This window comes from Sinocyclocheilus anshuiensis, unplaced genomic scaffold, assembly GCF_001515605.1.
Source record: "Sinocyclocheilus anshuiensis isolate Anshui unplaced genomic scaffold, SAMN03320099.WGS_v1.1 scaffold1102, whole genome shotgun sequence".
Lineage (NCBI taxonomy): Eukaryota > Metazoa > Chordata > Actinopteri > Cypriniformes > Cyprinidae > Sinocyclocheilus > Sinocyclocheilus anshuiensis.
Window position 1 is genome coordinate 354,060 of NW_015539924.1, and position 6,075 is coordinate 360,134.

The following is a 6,075-nucleotide window of genomic DNA, read 5'->3' on the forward strand; positions in this document are numbered from 1 at the left end:
TCTTTTTTTTTTTTTTTTTTTTTTTGAAGCGTGAGCGAGTGTGTATGCTTATGCGTGGGTGTGTCATAAAGCGTCTGACTATCACAGCCCTGTAATTATCTGAGGTGTAGGTTTCAGATGGGCAGCACCACACGCGAGCGAGTCCTGCACTGATGTCATGAAACAGTGGAGGAGCCGGTTTCTGTTTTTCTCTCAAATCTTTTTTATCTCCTCTGTTTCACTTCATACCCCTCGAAGGCCTTTTTCTGTTTGCAAGTGAGCATATAGATTCAGTCCTCAAACGGCTCCATATCCACACACTGTTTGACATCAATTGCAAGACAAATTTGTGATTGTGTGCCGTTCTCAACGTGTCTGCCTGCTAAGTCAACATGAAGACCAGTGTAGGAAGCTCCAGTCACACACAGGTCATGTGAAAAGCTGATTGATTACTTTGAGTTAGTCTTATCATCAGTCTTGTTCGATTTAATCACACAGACCTCACACTTTCACCGGCTCACTTCACCTCAATGCTGTTTAAGGCTTAGAGAAGAGCCAGTAGCTCAGTCCACCCATCCAAAGCGTCTTTAATGGGTCAAATTATTGTTAAACTGAATATTAGTCACTAAATACTAGCTAAAATGGTTTCTTTGTTGTTGTTTTTTAGCGTATTACTACAACATACTGTACACAGTGTTACTACAAATTAAAACTAAAAACTAAGTTAAAGTGTCAAAATATTTTTTGCAGTTGTAAATAAAGAATATTAGAGTATGTTTTAAAAAATACTATTTCAGTCTTTCTACTTCAAAATCTCATATTTAAAGTTTACTTGCAATTTCTTTATAGTTATTTGTGGAATGTACTTGCAATTCATGAGTAAAAATAATTTCGGCCAAATATTTTTCAGTGTAGACCAGATTTTCTGAAGAAGTTGTGGGTTGTTTCCAGGTCGTCGTTCTGCAGTTAAGGTGTTTTGAGAGTTTTTAATGTACTGTTATGTGGTTATAGTGTTCTGGATGGTTGCTAGGGTGTTCTGAGTTGTTACTATTGGTTTTAAGTGGTTGTGAGGTTATAAGTGACTGCTAGGTGGTTGCTGTTGTGTTTCAGGTGGTTGTTAGGATGCTGTGGGTGGCTGCTGTGTGATTGCTATAGGGTGTAACCGGACACTTTTTTTTTTTAGCTGTATTGATTCTAGAAGTATTTTTCCTATTAATTTTCATCATAATGATTTTAGAAAATTCCTCGATAAAGACTTCTAAGCCTTTAACAAGCTCAACCAGCTCTGAGATGAATCACAACATTACAAACTTTGATTTGAAGAAAAAAAAATCTGGATAAAAGACCAAATATAGTTATTTAGTCTTATAGTTAATTAGGGAATTAACTATAATTCCATGAATCACTGCAAATGACCGATTGATCAGTTATAATGGGTACTCATGGTACATTTTTTTCAGGATTCTTTGATGAATAGAAAATCGAAAAGAACAGCATTTATTTGAAATGGAAGTCTTTTGTAAGATTATAAATGTATTTTTGCTTTAAATAAGGTCTTTGTTATCAAAATATTTGATACCATAGAAATTTCATAATTCTTGTCACCAGTGTCAATATCACAAAAAAACTAGCCTAAATTAAGAAGAAAACAAACTCAAGCTCACTGCATTTGCTGTTATAAGAAATTCTATCACACACTGCATGTGTAAGAGGCCCTCTGAGTGTGTCACAGTCCCTGAGTGATCCTGCATACCTGTGTCAACCCACTCCCACCCATCTCCACATAATCTATTAGCGTAGTGACCTATTAAGTCTAGGAATGCTTTGAGTGAACCGAAAGCCACTAGTTCAGGATCAAAGTTGGAAGGTTTGCTGCTCCTAAACCTGCCTGTGCACAGAGGTCAGCTTTGTTTGTATTTGAGAAACATCCCCTTCCTCCTCCTCTCTAATGTGTAAAGTTAATGTGACGCACTATTTACATTTCATCACGAGAAACCTATTAAAGATATTGTTTGTAATGATAATGTGTGGGAAAACTAAAATCTGCTTTGGTCCAAGGATGGATCTTGTATCTTGTTTTGCTTAAATGAAAATGAAAGCCACCAGAAAAGTCATTTACGGTGAGTTTAAAGGGACAATTTACCCAAAAATTGGTGGAAAACAAGGAAGATCTTTTGAAGAATGTTGGTAACCAAGCAGTTTCAGGTCCCATTGACTTCCATAGTATTTTTTTCCATACTGTGGAAGACCCAAAATGGTTCAAAAAGTGATATCTATCCTGAGTTCTCATGTTTTTCTCACGTCTTATTTTTCATCTCAAGCGTTTTATTTTTTGTTCATACTATAGAAGTTAATGGGACCCAAAACCATTTGGTTACCAACATAGTATAGACGAAAAATATTATGGAAGTCAGTGGGATCTGAAATTCATACTATGTTTGTAACTGAATGGTTTCAGATTCCATTGACTTCCATAATATTTTTTGGATTCGAAACCATTTGGTTCCCAACTTTCTTCAAAATATCTTCTTTCCTTTCTGTTCCATATAAGAAAGAAACTCAATCAGGTTTGGAATGATATGAGGGTGAGTAAATTATGACAAAGTTTCATTTTTGGGTGGAATATCCCTTTAATTCTGACTCATTCCAGTATGATCCAGTTTCCCGAGGTTTCCAGGTCATTTGGTTTTTCGGAATTGAGGTGTATATATTCAACCTGTTTAAAGCGGATACCTTCAGGCCAACACGCTATGTTGTGTTTATAAGTGCTTTTATTATAGGTCAAATGGCAGTTTTCATGTACTTGTTTGGGTCGGGACAGATGAGAGCTGGTCTCGGGTCTGTCCTAAAGGGATGTCATAGTCCAGGATGTAATTTGTCTCCCTGCTGTTCTCAGAAGTGGCTCTGACAGCACACGTTAGAAACACATTAACATCTGCCTGGGCTGTGTTTAAAAGCTAAAGGCCTTAATTATTGACCACTTCCTTACTCAGGAGCTTCCGCCTCTTGAAAAAGGTGTCTACGCTATCTCTTCGGCTTTGGCAGTGTTTCAGTGAGTCTTACCTTCCTCTGTTTCCACCACAGTGTCATTTCCAGCATTTTTGGAATAAGATAAGTGACTCATTTGTCTTGCTAAGGCTAATGGACCCATTTCATAGACCATCTCTCGATATCTTTTCCTCTTTTGGAAACTCAGAAACACTATTTGATTTTTTCTTTATTGCTGGAGCAAATGAGAATGCAAAAAAAAAAAGAAGTTTACCCAATTATATACAATTGTGATGACTTCTGTTTCTAAAAACCCTGAAAATGTGAAAAGGTTCCATTTCACGGCTAATATTTTATGTATTCTGAATACAGTCAATTACAATTTTTGTTTTGCATAATTTTGAGAAAATTGCAGCTTGATTGAAAATGACATACAATTAAAATACTGTTTACAAGTAAAATCCATCTTCTTTATTTCCTTTATTTTCTTCTCACTAGTCTTTTTGCTTATCAAGTTTTTAAATGACAAAAATTCTAATTTGAGGTACATTTGATGCATAATTTCCACCACATCAATCAATTTTGCCACAAAAGAAAGTTGTTTTTTTCTCTCTTAAAAACAAAATAGTGGCAAAATTGTTGTGGGACAGTTATAGTTGTATAATGTAAATGTATAATCCGTATATAATTTATATATTTCTATAATTTCACACAATACATACTGAAATTATTTGTTTGTTTCACTGTTTATCATAGTTTTAAATGTAATAATTTGTGTATTTATGATTATGAGTTTAAAAGAGGATTTGGGACATAAAATATATACATAAAAGGCATTTGAACATTTAAAGACATTACAACAAAGAAAACAATCTGTTGGTTTTAATAAGTCTTGACAGTTTCTTTTCCCGTAAATGAACTTGTGATTCTGCAGGTTCCTTGGAATAAAAGGAGGGACTGTAACAAGAGACTGACTTTTTGGTTTTCTCTTTCAAAATAACCTGCACACACACTCCCACTTCATTTCTGTTCCTCTCATTTCATCAGTGCATTTGGGAACCATTCTACAGGAAAGGGCAAAAAGCCATCTGCTTCCTGAGATTCATATTATGGGATGTTTGAGTGTTAAAATGAGCATCTGGCACGTTCATTTTGACCCACTCTTGAATCTTCAGCCCAAGATAAAGAAAGATTTTGTTTCTCCAGACAGATTTAATGAGTTAACTCATGATGTCACCTGACTGGATTTATCATGCTAATCTGTTCGTTGCTTCTTTTTTTTTCATTAACTGTATGCAAGTTCTTTGTTCATGTGATCAGAAGCACAATTAGCTGTGATGCAGGTTGTGAGTAGTTTTGAAAACAATAAACACATCACCTGTCAGCATGCGCTTATTTGTTTCTCCTCAGGGTCAGATGAAGAATGCATAAGCAATTATCTAATTCTTCAAACTAATTTGATATTTGATATGAAATTTAAAAAACATAATTGTTCTTCCTCTTGTTTTCGACCAGATGTCAATGCATGCGATGTAAAACAGTCCTAGGAATCACAGACTTTCGTCCTGTTAAGTATGCTTGCATCATGGTTATTTGCCGCCAGGTCGCATACAGGCTAACGTTATTGACTCTGATTTGAGATTTTGATCGTTGACCGGTGAAGTGGAAGGAAATTAGTTTTTTGTTCTCCAGAGCAAGTGCCCCAACTTGTTCTGCTGAAAACCTGTTCAATGCACCTCGAGTTTTCCTCCGCCCTGTGTGTTTTCGATTTGAGACTGTTACTGTAGTGCAGATGGAGCTCAGTGTCAAGCACAGGTGCTCTGGGAAAACACAGGAAGTGTGCGAGTCTTGTCGTAATGTCATCTTGTCACACAGAGAACGTTTCTGCATTCGTATTTAACTGTTGCACTCTTTTATTTAACTGTTATAAGTCACAATAAACATGCTCAAGTTAAAAGTAGTTCTGTCATGACAACTCTCTGAGGGATTGGCATGGTAATGTACATGACAATGTTAAAGGGGTCATAGGATGCTACATGCACTTTTACAAGTTGTTTGAACTGAAATGTGTGTTGGCAGTGTGTGTACACAACCACCCTATAATGATAAAAATCCGCCCAGTGTTGTTTTTATAATCTCCTAAAATCATTACCCCTTTCTCAAATCAAGCCGTTCTCAGATTCCTGCCAGTGTGACGTCACACTGGCCAAGGCCGCTCCCACGATTGTTGATCGACAGTGGTATCAGTCTTTGGTTTTATTACAGACCCATCCTGAGTGAGCTGTCTTCCGCCATTGTTTCACCGCCGGGGCAGATGTAGACATTAGACAAGAATGACTCCTAAGCGATTGAGGTCTTCTGTTGTTGGATGTAATAATGAACATAGCAGTCGTCATTTACTCCCGACATCTGAGCTGCTGAACTCGCAGTGGATTACATTTATTTCTGAAGGGAATGCGCCCCCGATCTACATAAATGTCTGTTCGCGCGAATCATTCATGATCCAGCCTCATCTACAGAAGTAGTGAGTATAATGTTTTGTAATGAATCTTTGCAAATCGCCTTTCCTAATAATGTGCTAGTTTCACGATGAATGCGGCTAAAGTACGCCTAAGTCTCTCTGAGAGCAGTTCGGAAGAGAGGGGCGGGGTCAGCAGAGCTAATTAACATTTAAAGGAAAATGCTACAAAAACGGCTTGATCTGAAAAGAGCTGTTTTCGACAGGGTAAAAAAGTAGTTTTTTACACTACCATTGAGAAATTTTAACCAAACTATGTTACAGACTTTTCATTAAGACCCTAAAGAATCATATCAACTTGTGGAAAATGGGCATCCTATGACCCCTTTAACCACTCCTATCCAACCGTGAATCTGCTATGAGAAAGAGGTGGAGTGGAGGTGCACCACAACAAAACCCCGCCCTTTATTCAATATTCCGTTTCACTTGGAAATACATCACAACACTGAAGTCAGTTCTTCTGGTTCACGGGTACACGGGTAAATTTCTGTATCATGACCACTAATTCACGTACTCTGTCAATAAGATAAAAGTGGGTTTTGTTCAAAGTAGCTATTATCCACATAGATCTTTGATATGAATATTTTTGG